The following is an 18,381-nucleotide window of genomic DNA, read 5'->3' as shown; positions in this document are numbered from 1 at the left end:
TGGGTACAGTAAGTACACACATGATCAGTAATAGGTGTCAGGCGCTAGGTACAGTAAGTAGTACACACATGAGCAGTAATAGGTGTCAGGCGCTAGGTACAGTAAGTAGTACACACATGAGCAGTAATAGGTATCAGGCGCTAGGTACAGTAAGTACGCACATGAGCAGTAAGTACATACAGTACAGAAAATATCAGGCACTAGGTACAGTAAGTACATACAGTACAGTATGTATCAGGCACTAGGTACAGTAAGTACACACATGAACAGTAAGTACATACAGTACAATAGGTGTCAGGCGCTAGGTACAGTAAGTACACACATGAGCAGTAAGTATATACAGTACAATAGGTGTCAGGCTCTAGGTACAGTAAGTACACACATGAGCAGTAAGTACATACAGTACAGTAGGTATCAGGCACTAGGTACAGTAAGTACAAACATGAGCAGTAAGTACATACAGTACAATAGGTATCAGGCACTAGGTACAGTAAGTACACACATGAGCAGTAAGTAACTACAGTACAGTAGGTATCAGGCACTAGGTACAGTAAGTACACACATGAGCAGTAAGTACATACAGTACAGTAGGTATCAGGCACTAGGTACAGTAAGTACAAACATGAGCAGTAAGTAAATACAGTACAGTAGGTATCAGGCACTAGGTACAGTAAGTACACACATGAGCAGTAAGTAAATACAGTACAGTAGGTGTCAGGCACTAGGTACAGTAAGTACACACATGAGCAGTAAGTAAATACAGTACAGTAGGTGTCAGGCACTAGGTACAGTAAGTACAAACATGAGCAGTAAGTACATACAGTACAGTAGGTATCAGGCACTAGGTACAGTAAGTACACACATGAACAGTAAGTACATACAGTACAATAGGTGTCAGGCGCTAGGTACAGTAAGTACAAACATGAACAGTAAGTACATACAGTACAGTATGTATCAGGCACTAGGTACAGTAAGTAAATACAGTACAGTAGGTATCAGGCACTAGGTACAGTAAGTACACACATGAGCAGTAAGTACATACAGTACAGTAGGTATCAGGCACTAGGTACAGTAAGTACACACATGAGCAGTAAGTAAATACAGTACAGTAGGTATTAGGCACTAGGTACAGTAAGTACACACATGAGCAGTAAGTAAATACAGTACAGTAGGTATCAGGCACTAGGTACAGTAAGTACACACATGAGCAGTAAGTAAATACAGTACAGTAGGTATCAGGCACTAGGTACAGTAAGTATATACATGAGCTGTAAGTACATACAGTACAGCATGTATCAGGCACTAGGGCGCAGTAAGTACTCCCGGCCAGTCGGTGGCGCTGTGATTAGTGCTGTTAGATTATCCCTTTTGTTAATAACTGTGCGTGGGCTCTGGAAGGGGGCGGTTACTGCAGCTGGTGTCACACAGTCACTGCGGGTTATAGTGACGGTCTTCGCTTCGGTCAGGTACTGACGGCCTCAATATACCCTGTGTGTTATATGTAATTTATATATGTTGTGTGCTGCATGTCATATGTAATGTATATATGTAGTGTGCTACATGTCAAAGGTAATGTATATATGTAGTTTGTATGTTATATGTAGTGCGTATGTCATATGTAATGTATATATGTAGTGTGCTACATGTCATGTGTGTGCATGTTAAATGTAATGTGTATATGTAGTGTGTATGTCATATGTAATGTATATATGTAGTGTGCTACATGTCATGTGTGTGCATGTTAAATGTAATGTGTATATGTAGTGTGTATGTCATATGTAATGTATATATGTAGTGTGCTACATGTCATGTGTGTGCATGTTAAATGTAATGTGTATATGTAGTGTGTATGTTATATGTAATGTATATATGTAGTGTGCTACATGTCATGTATGTGTATGTTATATGTAATGTATATATGTAGTGTGCTACATGTCATGTGTATGTTATATGTAATGTATATATGTAGTGTGCTACATGTCATGTGTGTGTATGTTATATGTAATGTATATATGTAGTGTGCTACATGTCATGTGTGTGTATGTTATATGTAATGTATATATGTAGTGTGCTACATGTCATGTGTATGTTATATGTAATGTATATATGTAGTGTGCTACATGTCAAAGGTAATGTATATATGTAGTTTGTATGTTATATGTAGTGCGTATGTCATATGTAATGTATATATGTAGTGTGCTACATGTCATGTGTGTGCATGTTAAATGTAATGTGTATATGTAGTGTGTATGTCATATGTAATGTATATATGTAGTGTGCTACATGTCATGTGTGTGCATGTTAAATGTAATGTGTATATGTAGTGTGTATGTTATATGTAATGTATATATGTAGTGTGCTACATGTCATGTGTGTGTATGTTATATGTAATGTATATATGTAGTGTGCTACATGTCATGTGTATGTTATATGTAATGTATATATGTAGTGTGCTACATGTCAAAGGTAATGTATATATGTAGTTTGTATGTTATATGTAGTGCGTATGTCATATGTAATGTATATATGTAGTGTGCTACATGTCATGTGTGTGCATGTTAAATGTAATGTGTATATGTAGTGTGTATGTTATATGTAATGTATATATGTAGTGTGCTACATGTCATGTGTGTGTATGTTATATGTAATGTATATATGTAGTGTGCTACATGTCATGTGTGTGTATGTTATATGTAATGTATATATGTAGTGTGCTACATGTCAAAGGTAATGTATATATGTAGTTTGTATGTTATATGTAGTGCGTATGTCATATGTAATGTATATATGTAGTGTGCTACATGTCATGTGTGTGCATGTTAAATGTAATGTGTATATGTAGTGTGTATGTTATATGTAATGTATATATGTAGTGTGCTACATGTCATGTGTGTGTATGTTATATGTAATGTATATATGTAGTGTGCTACATGTCAAAGGTAATGTATATATGTAGTGTGCTACATGTCATGTGTGTGCATGTTAAATGTAATGTGTATATGTAGTGTGTATGTTATATGTAATGTATATATGTAGTGTGCTACATGTCATGTGTGTGTATGTTATATGTAATGTATATATGCAGTGCGCTACATGTCATGTGTGTATGTTATATGTAATGTATATATGTAGTGTGCTACATGTCATGTGTGTGTATGTTATATGTAATGTGTATATGCAGTGCGCTACATGTCATGTGTGTATGTTATATGTAATGTATATATGCAGTGCGCTACATGTCGTGTGTGTATGTTATATGTAATGTATATATGCAGTGTGCTACATGTCGTGTGTGTATGTTATATGTAATGTATATATGCAGTGTGCTACATGTCATGTGTATGTTATATGTAATGTATATATGCAGTGCGCTACATGTCATGTGTGTGTGTATGTTATATGTAATGTATATATGCAGTGTGCTACATGTCATGTGTGTGTATGTTATATGTAATGTATATATGCAGTGTGCTACATGTCATGTGTGTGTATGTTATATGTAATGTATATATGCAGTGTGCTACATGTCATGTGTGTGTGTATGTTATATGTAATGTATATATGCAGTGTGCTACATGTCATGTGTGTGTGTATGTTATATGTAATGTATATATGCAGTGTGCTACATGTCATGTGTGTGTATGTTATATGTAATGTATATATGCAGTGTGCTACATGTCATGTGTGTGTGTATGTTATATGTAATGTATATATGCAGTGTGCTACATGTCATGTGTCTGTGTGTATGTTATATGTAATGTATATATGCAGTGTGCTACATGTCATGTGTGTGTTATATGTAATGTATATATGCAGTGTGCTACATGTCATGTGTATGTTATATGTAATGTATATATGCAGTGTGCTACATGTCATGTGTGTGTTATATGTAATGTATATATGCAGTGTGCTACATGTCATGTGTATGTTATATGTAATGTATATATGCAGTGTGCTACATGTCATGTGTGTATGTTATATGTAATGTATATATGCAGTGTGCTACATGTCATGTGTGTGTGTATGTTATATGTAATGTATATATGCAGTGTGCTACATGTCATGTGTATGTTATATGTAATGTATATATGCAGTGTGCTACATGTCATGTGTGTGTATGTTATATGTAATGTATATATGCAGTGTGCTACATGTCATGTGTGTGTGTATGTTATATGTAATGTATATATGCAGTGTGCTACATGTCATGTGTGTGTTATATGTAATGTATATATGCAGTGTGCTACATGTCATGTGTGTGTTATATGTAATGTATATATGCAGTGTGCTACATGTCATGTGTGTGTATGTTATATGTAATGTATATATGCAGTGTGCTACATGTCATGTGTATGTTATATGTAATGTATCTATGCAGTGTGCTACATGTCATGTGTATGTTATATGTAATGTATCTATGCAGTGTGCTACATGTCATGTGTATGTTATATGTAATGTATCTATGCAGTGTGCTACATGTCATGTGTGTGTATGTTATATGTAATGTATCTATGCAGTGTGCTACATGTCATGTGTGTGTGTTATATGTAATGTATCTATGCAGTGTGCTACATGTTGTATGTAATGTATCTATGCAGTGTGCTACATGTCATGTGTGTGTATGTTATATGTAATGTATCTATGCAGTGTGCTACATGTCATGTGTGTGTATGTTATATGTAATGTATCTATGCAGTGCGCTACATGTCATGTGTGTGTATGTTATATGTAATGTATCTATGCAGTGCGCTACATGTCGTGTGTGTGTATGTTATATGTAATGTATCTATGCAGTGCGCTACATGTCGTGTGTGTGTGTGTATGTTATATGTAATGTATCTATGCAGTGCGCTACATGTCGTGTGTGTATGTTATATGTAATGTATCTATGCAGTGCGCTACATGTCATGTGTATGTTATATGTAATGTATCTATGCAGTGCGCTACATGTTATATGTAATGTATCTATGCAGTGCGCTACATGTTATATGTAATGTATCTATGCAGTGCGCTACATGTCATGTGTGTGTATGTTATATGTAATGTAGGGCTCAAAATTTCAAGCCCTAAGCTACTAGCCATCCCAAAATTTTGCTCGCCACTTTTTATCCCACTCATACCACACCCACTAAACCAACCCCCCCCCCCCCCTCCACACTTTGCATATATTTAGTGAAACACCTTATTCTGTAGTAGTTTTTTAATAGTTTTATACCATACAATAAATATTGCTACAGACAGTAATAAATAACAAATAATATGTGCATAGCAGTTAGCAACGTCAACTAGAGGTTCTGGGGAAGACAACAGCTGGACAGAAAAATGTTGTTGAACTAAGAGAAAGCAGAAAGTGTTGACATCAATGTGAGGTCATAGCAGACCTAGAAATGTTTTCTTTATAATTATCATCTCTCATCTATCTTTCTCCACTGCCTCCTCTCTTCAATCTCTCTTTTTACCCCCTCCCTTGTCTCTAAGGCTATATCTTCTCTTTACATTCTCCTCTCTCATATCTCTTCACTCTTCTTTTTTTTCCTCCACTCTTTTCTAATGCTATCTTTCTTTTTTATGACACAATGAGTCCACGGATAATCTTAATTACTAATGGGATATTCACCTCCTGGTCAGCAGGAGGCGGCAAAGAGCACCACAGCAAAGCTGTTAAATAGCTCCTGAAAGTAAAAAATCCAGCAGCACTGCAGTAATATTGAAAGCAGGAAACTTTTATTTCTCAATCCAGGCAGATATGCAAGTAATGGACAAAACATCTGACATGTTTCGCGCCCTCTCGTGGCGCTTCATCATGAAGTGCCACTAGAGGGCGCGAAACATGTCAGACATTTTGTCCATTACTTGCATGTCTGCCTGGATTGAGAAATAAAAGTTTCCTGCTTTCAATATTACTGCCGTGCTGCTGGATTTTTTACTTTCTGGATCTATTGGTATGCAGTTGGTTGCTGCTTTACTCCCAGCATTGCACTGTTGCCCATATGCGTGCTCCCTTTTGCCCTAGCTTGTGGCGTCTGACGTCACCATTGTGAGCCAGAGAGAAGCGCCCGACGGAGAGTTTGGAGCGGCCGTCTTTACCTTGTTAAATAGCTCCTCCCTCCCTTCCACTCCAGTCATTCTCCTTGCCTACATTAGTGATAGGAAGTGGCAAAGTGAGGTTTTAGCAAAAGATTCTTCAATCAAGAGTTTATTATTTTTAAAGTAGTACAAGATTGTGCTGCTTTGTTCTAGGGTGTAGCCATAGTTAATATCAGTCTCTTCAGTAGAGCAGTGGTGGCTTTAGAGCAATGGGAACTTGTGGGACATAATTCTCACTGCGCCTCCCATACATTGATGCTGCCCTAACCCTGATAGCCTAAGTAAGATTACTCAGACTTTCTCTTTCTCCACAGGACTATGTGAGGGAGAGGACCTCTCAAGCCTGCTGAGCTACCCTGCTGTAGGACAGGTTTTAAAGGTAAGTGCTGACTTTTTATTCTGGGTCGGAGGATCTCAGAGGAAGTGGAGCACTTTATTTAATTGGAATATAACTCCTATACATAGAAGGGGTGAATTCAAAGTGACAGCATGTTATTAGCAGGCACTGGGGCTGAGGAGATCGGTGGCTTATTTCTGGCGGTCTTTTATTGGGGTGAGGGTAAAGGAGGAAGACTCTTTGGTCACACATATTTTGGCTAAACTGCTATATAAAATGTGGTAGCCAAATGTGCCCCCAGATATGTTTATGGTTCAGTTAGCTCCTGGTGACGTAATTGTTAAAACAATGATAATGGCGACCGGGAGCTTGATGTTTTAACGCCCACGATGGGCGGAGCTACGGGTGGCGCTAATTTGGGCTGCACACTCTACTCTCTAACTTCGTTTTTCGGAAACGGAAGGAATGCTTAGCACAGTAAATAGTGTTTGCAGAGCCAGCGATACAGCTGCGTTCCGGATCATATTGCACTCAGTTATGAGAGCATATGAAAAAGTCCCTGCTGAACGCAATTCCTAATGTTCCATATAAGTGGGGAGACACTAGTTGTAATTTGGTTGTTTAACATCCATCATCCTCTCCTTTGCAAGCTAAAAGGGGGCAGTAAATCTAGTGCATTACTGCGGTCCCGTTTTTTATGTTAAATTATCGTTCTGCACGCAAAAACAAGTATGAAATAAAGTTTAGGGTATTAGAAGGGCAGATGGGCACCTCAGCGAGGTGTAGATAGGTTCTGCATTAATTGTGTACTATTTTAGTTTCTTTCTGCACACAAAAATAAAAAGTTACTTTTTAATTTTTAAAGAGACAGTAACGTTTTTTATGTGTTAATTTTTATTAAAAAATGTCATTATTTTCTGAACCTACTCCTTCTAAGGCGTTTGCTGTTTAGGAGTCTGTTGACAATGGTCAAACTATGCCACAAATCTCTCCTATAGTGTCCCACAACATTTTATGGCCCACATGCAGTGCCCTGCGCTTCCTCTCGCACTCCACCCGGAGTTACTCTGCATTTCATGCATTATCTGTTTTTCCCATGAGGTAGAAAACATTACTAGAGGAATTATTTTCAATCATTTAGGGTGATTGATTCAGTAGTTGCTATTCCGAATGTTTCTTCCCTGTTACCTGAAAGAGGAAGATACTTCGGGAGTATCTGAGAGAGAATTCTCAGACTCAGATGGAGTAATATATTTATCTGATCCTGAGGTTGTTTTCTTCCAGTTTTTTTTAGCTTGAACACCTCCATTTTTTACTTTAGGAGGCGTTTAGCTACCCTGTGCGACTCCGACTCTACCGGCGTAGTCTATCCTAGTGCGTCCAGTAATTTTTATAAGGAATGGGAGAGACCGCATCCCCTATATTTAAAAAGATGTTTCCCATAGCCGACTCAGCTAAGGAGGCTGGGCAAAAATTCCCTAGGGTGGAAGGAGTAGTTTCCAGCTTAGCTAAGAGAACTACTATACCCTTAGAGGATAGTTGTGTTTTCAAAGGTCCTATGGACAAAAATTAGAAAAGGGATGTACACCAGGGCTTACAATGGCAACAGGGAAATTGTGGGATGTCCGCACTCTATAAATAAAATATTCAAATGTCCCCCTATGGGACCTGATTTCAGATGCACTGTCCAGTATACGTTCAGGGAGCGTCCCTTAGCCTCCCTTAATAATATAAACAAAGGGATACCACGGTGCTTAGTGAAAAATAGCAAAATGACTAACCTCTTGGGAGAATGAATGCGGGGTGTCTTGCAGACTTTTCTTCAGCCTCCTTGGTTCATTTTCTAGTGCAAAGTGGACCCCTTGCCGGTACCTTCACCTTTGACACGAGTCCCTGAAGTGCTGTTGCTGTCTTTAAAGAATGACCCACTCCACATGTGTTTGAAGTTTACTATATTCTCATAATCCCATTTGTTGAGGATCAGTCGTGCAAAATAAAGAGCCTATTCTCCACAGCTTTACCCTATAACCTGTGCTCACTGCTAGCCAATCTTGTACAAAGACTAGAAATGAAAAAATGTTGCAGGAGCACCAAGCATGCGGGTTAAAATAAACAACTTTATTGGTAATTTTGCAGGGTGCAATACAGTGTTTGTCAAATGGAAAAAAGGCTGACCGGTTTCGGCTTGTTGCCTTACTCCTAGCCTGCTTAAAATCAATTCATGACTTGCAAACTTAAAAACATTGAATTGATTGCTCATTGGTTGGAGGGTTAACTTTCCTCCCTCTCCTGAACCAATCAGACTACCCAGTTTCACATTCCTCTCTTTCTACCAGCTGTGAACTAATGCACCTCTAATGTGAGCACTGGAGGTTATATCCCTGTTTAACAGAACGAGTGTACCTTGCACTTGCTGCCCCTACCATTATGTAGCAATACATCTAAGTAAAAAATCTATATGTACTCTCATACTGTGTTGCTCCCAATAAAAACTGTGTGTGCTGTTATCGCTATATGTGTATATCTTGCACTGCCCTATCCATCCGGGGATCAGTGTGAACACTCCCCTTGCTTTTGCAATAAATGAACTTTGTCATGAGAGCGGAGCTTAGACACACCCTCCCCATTCCGTTTTGCTATACAAACCCATGCCTTGTCCATCAACAAGGCGGACCAATCAGGGCATGTTAGCAACGGATTGTGTCCCTGGTTACCTCTCAGGATCATTATGGGCGTGTTGGCAATGGATTGTGTCCCTAGTTACATGTTCCCTTGGGAAGAGAGAAGGGGTTGGATGAGGGAGTGGATGGTATGTTAATAAAGTATGTGTATACTACTCTGCCTTTGCTTTGCTAATAATCCTCTAACTCCGGTACTCTTCTGCCTGAGGTAAATTGTGGGGGGGGGGAGTTGGGGTTGGACACTATGGCTCGCTGCATCAATGGGTGCTGATGTACCTTTTTTTTTTTTAACTCGTACCTAAGTGTGGTTTGACAATTTAAGGTGTAATGTTAGGGCATGCAGAAGAAGATTATTAACTTGGTTACAATCAATGCTACTACTAAATTTAAATAACTTGCTTGTGCATGGCTGTGCAAGGGGTAGTGTTTGCATTTGCCTATGTAGTTTTACTTAAGGCAACATTGCCATCACACCTTCTTTAAGTCCCTGAGCTGCACTAACTGTTGCAGATATACCCAAATGTAATGTGGCCCAATATTTTTTGGTACAATTACGGAGGGTTAATCCTCATGTGTTGAGTGTATACAGTGAGAAACCTTAATGTAGTAAGATTGCTTTTAAGACCATACACTGATGTTGCCACTTTAAACATTGATTATAGCACTGTGTAGGATATCAAGCTGTGTTCTTAATAGGGATTTCTTTACCAAAAATTGATAAGATCAAACTCTGAGTTTAGAACTTCTGGAACTCTAGTCCTCAACTTAAAGATCCAGAAGGCCTCTCTTTCACCAAGTTTACGCGTTCTATCCTCCCCTCTTTTCTGAGGGAGTACCCTTTCTATTATAGTCCCGGAAAAGAATCTTGCGTCCTTTTGGTGAAAGACAGAGAAATGATTTATGAAGGGGGTTGTTAAAGTGCCTGCTCTAATGTCAGACAGGTGTTCTTTAATTCTCACCCTAGCCTCCCTGGTCGTGAGGCCAACATACTGGAGAGTGCAATGTGTGCATGAAATCAAATACACCACAAAGTTGGACCTGTTGTTCAGGCAACAACTTTTCTGAAAACTCTCCCGTGACCAAAGATTGAAAGGAATCCCCTGTGATCACTCTCTCACACGCTTTACAAGCTTGAAAATGGCACCGATATGTGCCATTAAATCTTAGCCATGAGGAGTTGTCTGTCAGTTCTTTCCTCAGTCTTGTGGGGGCCACTCTATTCCCTATCATCCTATTCCTCTTGTAGGCAAAAAAGAACACCTTTTGTCACAGTTTCTCTCAAATCATCATCTGCTTGTAATAGCTGAAAATGTTTCCTTATTATCTGGCAGATCTGAGTGTACTGTTGTGAATATTCTGTTGTGAATGTGACCTTATTAAGTGTGCTCTTCTTTCCTCTCCTATTGCCTTGTGTTAAGAGGCTCTCTCTAGGTACTCTAGTTACAGAATCCCTCGCTTTAGAGATGGTGGACCTGTCATACCACCTTTCCATTAGCCTAATGGATAATTCATCAGCTTGTTTCTCATATGTGCTTGAACAGGTACAATTCCTTTTCAGTCGAATGAATTGTCTCCTTGCCACCCCTCCAAACACTCTCTTTGGGTGGCAACTAGAGGCATGCAGGAGAGAATTTCCTGAGATGGGTTTACAGTATGTCTCAGTACATATTCTCTGACCTACACTTCCTATCAACACAATGTCAAGGAAGTTAATGGAGAATTCCTGTAGTTCTGATGTAAAACTAATGCCTACATTATTCTGATTGAGATTTTCCACAAAAGCCTATTCATCTGGGGGGGTTCTGCAATGAACCCCCCCAGATGAATAGGAGGTCGTCGATAAATCGCCTGTACCACATTATCTTCTGCCTATATGGGTTCTGTTCTCTAAAGATGTGGGAGTGCTCCCACCAACCGATTTTTTCATTTCTAGTCTTCTCACAATGGCAACCAGCTGTGTACTTTGCTACCGTCACTAGTGCGGCAGAATATTGGTTTGATGCGTTGTCTGATGCTACTAGGTCAGAAACTCCCCTTGATGAAATCCAGGATAGGATAAAAGCTTTCAAATTGGCTAATTCCTTTATTTCGAATTCTTCCCTACAAGTTATCAAACTGGAAGCATAGATTTCAGGTTTCTCTGTTCTAGCTCACAGAGCCTTATGGTTAGAGCCTTGTTCTACGGATATATGCTCTAAGTCTAAGCTTTTAGTGATTCCTTACAAGGGAAAGACCTGGCTTGATAGAAATAATCTCTTTTGAAATTTCAAAAATGTAAAAAAAAATCAAAAAAGACAGCATGGAGGGCATGCCCCAGATCCGGGACTGGATCTTGTAGGGGGCAGACTTTCCTTCTTCTCTCAGGCTTGGGTTCGAGATGTTCAGGATCCCTGGACAATAGAAATAGTGTCCCAGGGATACAAAATAGAGTTCAAAAGTTTTCCTCCCAGAGGCAGGTTTTTGCTTTCAAGATTATCTGCAGACCAGACAAAAAGAGAGGCATTCTTACACACTGCGTAGGAGACCTCTCAGACCTGGGAGTGATTGTTCCAGTTCCAATACAGGAACAGGGTCTGGGTTTTTTATCCCAATCTGTTCGTGGTTCCCAAAAATGAGGAAACCTTCAGACCAATTTTTACATCTCAAGAGTCTAAACAAATTTCTCAGTGTACCGTCCTTCAAGATGGAAACTATTCGTTCCAGTCTTCCCTTGATCCAAGAGGGTCAATTTATGACAACAGTGGATTTAAAGGACGTGTACCTTCATGTGCCCATTCACTAGGATCATCTCAAGTTTCTAAGGTTTGCCTTTCTGGAAAAACACTTCCAGTTCGTGGCTCTTCCTTTCGGTTTTGCCACAGCTCCAAGAATTTTCACAAAGGTTCTGTTGGCGGTGCTTCGGTTACGGGGCATTGCAGTGGCGCACTATCCTTTCAGCAAGCAAGATTTCACACGGACATGGTGTTATCCTTCCTGCGATTTCACGGGTGGAAGGTAAATTTGGAAAAGAGTTCTTTAGTTCCAAGCACAAGGGTAACTTTCTTGGGAACCATAATGGATTCCATATCAATGAAGATTTTTCTGACGGAAGTCAGGAAATCAAAGATTATCGATACTTGTCTAGTCCTTCAGTCCACTCCTCGGCCATCAGTGGCTCAGTGCATGGAGGTAATCGGGCTGATGGTGGCGGCAATGGACATCATCCCGTTTCCTCAGTTTCACCTTAGACCTCTGCAGTTAAGCATGCTCAGACAATGGAACAGAGATTATACGGATTTGTCTCCTCAAATACTACTGGGGCAGGAGACAAGGGATTCTCTTCAATGGTGGTTGTCTCTGGATAATCTCTTCCAGGGAACCTGCTTTCGCAGACCACCTTGGGTGATTGTGACAGCAGACGCCAGCCTTCTAGGGTGGGGAGCAGTCTGGGGCTCCCTAAGGACTCAGGGGGTTTGGACTTAGCCAGAGTCTGTTGTTCCTATAAACATTCTGGAGCTGAGAGCGATCTACAATGCACTTCTGGCCTGGCCTCAGTTAGCCTCGGTCCAGTTTATCAGGTTCCAGTCGGACAACATAACGTCAGTGGCTTACATCAATCATCAGGGAGGAACGAGGAGTTCCTTAGCGATGACAGAGGTATCCAAAATGATTCAGTGGGCAAGGAGGCCCATTCTTGCTGCCTGTCGGCGATCCACATCCCAGGGGTGGACAACTGGGAGGCGGATTTTCTGAGCAGGCAGACCTTTCATCCGGGGGAGTGGGAACTCCATCCGGAAGTGTTCTCCAGCTATTTCCTCCGTTTGCTTTTATTCCTCGGGTCATTGCTCGAATCAAGCAGGAGAGGGCATCAGTGATCCTCATAGCACCAGCTTGGCCTCGCAGGATTTGGTATGCAGATCTGGTGGACATGTCATCTTTGCCACCTTGAAGACTTCCGTTGAGGAAGGACCTTTTAATTCAAGGGCCCCTCCTTCACCCAAATCTGGTTTCTCTGAAGCTGACCGCTTGGAGATTGAATGCTTAATTTTATCCAAGCAGGGTTTTTCCTTGAGACCATGATTCAGGCTTGTAAGAATGTCACTAGAAAAATTTATCATAAGATATGGCGTAAATATCTCTATTGGTGTGAATCCAAGGGCTACTCATGGAGTAGAGTTAGGATTCCTAGAATTTTGTCCTTTCTCCAAGAGGGTTTGGAGAAAGGTTTATCGACAAATTCCCTAAAGGGTCAAATCTCTGCTTTATCAATTTTGTTACACAAACGTCTGGCAGATGTCCCAGATGTACAATCATTTTGTCAGGATCAGGCCTGTGTTCAAACCAGTTACTCCTCCATGAAGTCTTAATTTAGTTCTCAGAGTTCTTCAAGGGGCTCTGTTTGAGCCTATGCATTCCTTATTAAGTTGTTATCTTGGAAAGTTTTATTTCTTGTTGCTATTTCTTCTGCTCGTAGAGTGTCAGAGCTCTCGGCATTGCAGTATGAGTCTCCTTACCTTATTTTCCATTCAGATAAGGTAGTTTTTCGTACTAAATTAGGATTTCTTCCTAAGGTTGTTTCTGATCGGAACATTAATCAGGAGATTGTTGTTCCTTCTTTGTGTCCTAATTCTTCTTCTCAGAAAGAACGTCTTCTGCACAATTTGGACGTGGTCCGTGCTTTAAAGTTTTACCTGCAGGCGACTAAGGACTTTCAGCAGTCTTCTTCTTTGTTTGTGGTTTTCTCAGGAAAACGTAAGGGACAGAAAGCTACGGCTACTTCTCTTTATTTTTGGCTGAAGAGTATCATACATTATGCATATGAGACTGCTGGACAGCAGCCTCCTGAGAGAGTTGCGGCTCATTCCACGAGAGCTTTTGCTTCCTCATCGGCATTCAAAAATGAAGCTTCTGTGGAACAGATTTTACAAGGCTGTAACTTGGTCCTCTCTTCACACTTTTTCAAAGTTCTATAAATCTGACACTTTTGCCTTGGCTGAGGCCGCTTTTGGGAGAAAGGTTCTTCAAGCAGTGTGGTGCCTTACGTTTAGGTTCCCTGTCTTATCCCTCCTGTATCATCTGTGTACTCTAGCTTGGGTATTGAATCCCATTAGTAATTAAGATGATCTGTGGACTCATTGTGTCATAAAAAAGAAAAGAACATTTATACTTACCTGATAAATGTATTTCTTTCTTGACACGATGAGTCCACGGCCCGCCCTGTTCTTGTAAGACAGGTTGTTGGTTATTATAAACGTCAGACACATCTACACCTTGTTTTTTTTCCTTTCTATCCTTAACTTCGGTCGAATGACTGGAGTGGGAGGGAAGGGAGGAGCTATTTAACAGCTTTGCTGTGGTGCTCTTTGCCGCCTCCTGCTGACCAGGAGGTGAATAGCCCATTAGTAATTAAGATGATCCGTGAACTCATCGTGTCAAAAAAGAAATACATTTATTAGGTAAGCATACATTTCTTTTTTCTCCACTCTCACTTTTCCTCTCCAATCTCTCTCTGCCCCTGTTTACCCTCTCAGAAGTAACACTCTAAGCACTAATGAAGTCCCTAGAAGAATATAATTTCCTTGACCTTTTATGGATGTATAATATCCCTTTAGATAATATTTGTAGCAGGTAGCCCAACATTCACTTACTTTCACTCGCCACTGTTTAATTTTCACTCGCCAATGGCTAGTGGAAATTTTGAGCTTATGTATGTAGTGTGCTATACGTCATGTGTGTATATATGTAGTGTGCTAAATGTGTGTATGTGTGTGCTAAATGTTGTGTGTGTGTGCTACATGTTATATATATGTCTGTGTGCTGCATGTAATGTGTATGTGTGTGCTAAATGTTGTGTGTGTGTGTGCTACATGTTATATATATGTGTGTGTGCTGCATGTAATGTGTGCTACATGTCGTGGACTTGTATTGTCCAATTTTAGTGAGCCTGTGCGAAATGTAGCCTCAGTTTCCTGTTCTTAGCTGACAGGAGTGGCACACAGTGTGGTCTTTTGCTGCTTTAGCCCATCTGCTTCAAGGTTAAAAGTGTTGAGTGTTCAGAGATGGTATTCTGCATACCTTGGTTGTAACAAGTGGTTATTTGAGTTACTGTTGCTTTTCTATCATCTTGAACCATTCTCCTCTGACATCAACAAGGCATTTTCTTCCATACAACTGCCGCTCACTAGATATTTTCTCTTTTTCTGACTATTCTCTGTAAACCCTAGAGATGGTTGTGCGTAAAAATCCCAGTAGATCAGCAGTTTTTAAAATACTCAGTGAATAGTATGTGTGAGGGAAGCGCTACTAAAAGCTCTAAGTGTTAACAAACTAATAGACAGGAGGAATGAGGCTATGACTAATGGTCGATTCGGTGTATATTAAAAATAAAAAATACAAAGCAGGTTCCCAATGGTGGGATAACCCAAATAACAATCTCACGCTTTAAAATGGGAAATGAAAAAGGAGAGCAGGATGGAATATAACAGATTTTACTAATAAAAACAAATGCAATACCTCATAAAAAACAATAGAAATGCATACAATATTAAAAATAAACTAGTATATGGCAATATAAATAAAATGATGTTAATATCGGCGTGTTCCAATAAAATGAGAGAGCCCAGATAATTAATATGTCCAAATATAAAAACGCTAAGTAGCGTATGAATTGATCCTTGATAAATATAGGGTAATCCAAAATTAATGGGATGGCAGCAGATTATTCCCAAATTGATCTGCGGAGTATGTTCTTTGTATAAAACAGGTAACGGTCTTATAATATTGTATACAAAGTGATCCTCTAAAAACAACACTGTATCAAACAGAATGTATCAGTTTCTAATAGGAGGGATGACGTTTTTATTCAAGATCACTCCTATCTTTTTAGCAATTGTTAGGTAAAATAGTAGTGGCCAGCCACTATTTAACTTTCAAATTATCCGTGTTGGTAAAAATATTAAGGCACCATATAACGATAATCGGATAAATCAGACAAAACTGTACCTTGTAGTGAGTCTCTCTTAGCCCGCTATGCAGGTAATCTCACCGTTTTCTGTGTGCGGTCTGATTCTAAATAACTTCCTATATTGGTGCTCCTGCTGATAATAGTCGTTAATCCCGGTTTCTTCAAACTTGCGCAAGTTACCATACGACCGGTTGTTTTCCTCCTCCACTTAGTACTCAGGTGTACGCCGGTGGCAATCGGATCTCCAAGCTATCATACGACTGGTTGTTTTCCTCCTGCACTTAGTACTCAGGTGTACGCCGGTGGCAATCGGATCTCCAAGCTATCATACGACCGGTTGTTTTCCTCCTGCACTTAGTACTCAATATTTATATTGCCATATACTAGTTTATTTTTAATATTGTATGCATTTCTATTGTTTTTTTATGAGGTATTGCATTTGTTTTTGTTTTTATTAGTAAAATCTGTTATATTCCATCCTGCTCTCCTTTTTCATTTCCCATTTTAAAGTGTGAGATTGTTATTTGGGTTATCCCACCATTGGGAACCTGCTTTGTATTTTTTATTTTTAATATACACTGAATCAACAATTAGTCATAGCCTCATTCCTCCTGTCTATTAGTTTGTTAACACTTAGAGCTTTTAGTAGCGCCTCCGTCACACATACTATTCACTATCTAAAATCTTCTTTAACCTGGAAGAGGTTAATAGAGAGGAGGCTTAAGTGTTTTAAGTCCTAGCGCTTTATATACATTATTTAAAATACTCAGACCAGCCTGTCTGGCACCAACAACCATGCCACATTCAAAGTCACTTAAATTCCCTTTCTTCCCCATTCTGATGCTCAATTTGAACTTCAGCAAGTCATCTTCACCACGTTTAGATGCCTAAATGCATTGAGTTGCTGTAATGTGATTGGCTGATTAGTAATTTGTGTTACCAAGCAATTGAACAGGTTTACCTTAAAGTGGCTGGTGAGTTGTATGTATGTGTATACAGCGAGGAAAAAAAATATTTGATCCCCTGCTGATTTTGTACGTTTGCCCACTGACAAATGATCAGTCTATAAATGTAATGGTAGGTTTATTTGAACAGTGAGAGTCTTAATATCAACAACAACAAAAATCCAGAAAAAAAACGCATTTCAAAAAGTTATAAATTGATTTGCATTTTAATGTGTGAAATAAGTATTTGATCCCCTATCAAGATTTCTGTCTCCCAGGTGTCTTTTATACAGGTAACAATCTGATATTAGGAGGACTCTCTTAAAGGGAGTGCTCCTAATCTCAGCTTGTTACCTGTATAAAAGACACCTGTCCACAGAAGCAATCAATTAATCAGATTCCAAACTAATCCACCATGGCTAAGACCAAAGAGCTGTCCAAGGATATCAGGGACTAGATTGTAGAACTACACAAGGCTGGAATAGGCTACAAGACCATCGCCAAGCAGCTTGGTTAGAAGGTGACAATAATTGGTTCAATTATTCGCAAATGGAAGAAACACAAAATAACTGTCAATCTCCCTTGGTCTGGGGCACCATGCAAGATCTTACCTCTTGGAAATTCAATGATCATGAGAAGGGGGAGGAATCGGTCCAGAACTACACGGGAGGATCTTGTCAATGATCTCAAGACAGCTGGGACCATAGTCACCCTAAAAACACCCTAAAAACAATGCAAGAAATATATATATTTGGTATTACACCCTAAAAACAATTGGTAACACACTACGCCGTGAAGGACTGAAATCCTGCAGCGCCCGCAAGGTTCCCCTGCTTAAGAAAGCACATGTACAGGCCCGTCTGAAGATTGCCAGTGAACATCTGAATGATTCAGAGGAGAACTGGGTGAAAGTCTTGTGGTCAGATGAGACCAAAATCGAGCTCTTTGGCATCAACTCAACTAGCCGTGTTTGGTGGAGGAGGAATGCTGCCTATGACCCCAAGAACACCACCCCCACTGTCAAACATGGAGGTGGAAACATTATGCTTTGCTGTGTTTTTTCTGCTAAGGGGACAGGACAACTTCACCACATCAAAGGGACGATGGGCGGGGCCATGTACCGTCAAATCTTGGGTGAGAACCTCCTTCCCTCAGCCAGGGCATTGGAAATGGGTCGTGGATGTGTATTCCAGCTTGACAATGACCCAAAACACACGGCCAAGGCAACAAAGGAGTGGCTCAAGAAGAAGCACATTAAGGTCCTGGAGTGGCCTAGCCAGTCTCCAGACCTTAATCCCATAGAAAATCTGTGGAGGGAGCTGAAGGTTCAAGTTGCCAAACGTCAGCCTCAAAACCTTAATGACTTGGAGAGGATCTGCAAAGAGGAGT

The 18,381-nt window shown here is 39.9% G+C and overlaps 1 protein-coding gene across 1 annotated transcript in view; it reads left to right on the top strand.

Annotated features, from left to right (window-relative positions):
• The first annotated feature begins 1,397 nt into the window (after positions 1 to 1,397).
• Positions 1,398 to 18,381, top strand: part of CIZ1 (CDKN1A interacting zinc finger protein 1) — a 177,227-nt gene continuing 160,243 nt past the window's right edge. Inside the window, exon 1 of the mRNA XM_053695793.1 lies at positions 1,398 to 1,466. The gene's annotated coding sequence lies outside the window, so the exon portion shown is untranslated. The remainder of the gene's footprint in view (positions 1,467 to 18,381) is intronic.

This window comes from Bombina bombina, chromosome 12, assembly GCF_027579735.1.
Source record: "Bombina bombina isolate aBomBom1 chromosome 12, aBomBom1.pri, whole genome shotgun sequence".
Classification (NCBI taxonomy): Eukaryota; Metazoa; Chordata; class Amphibia; order Anura; family Bombinatoridae; genus Bombina; species Bombina bombina.
The sequence above is the reverse complement of the archived record's forward strand: the minus strand, read 5'-3'. Positions and strand labels throughout refer to the sequence as shown.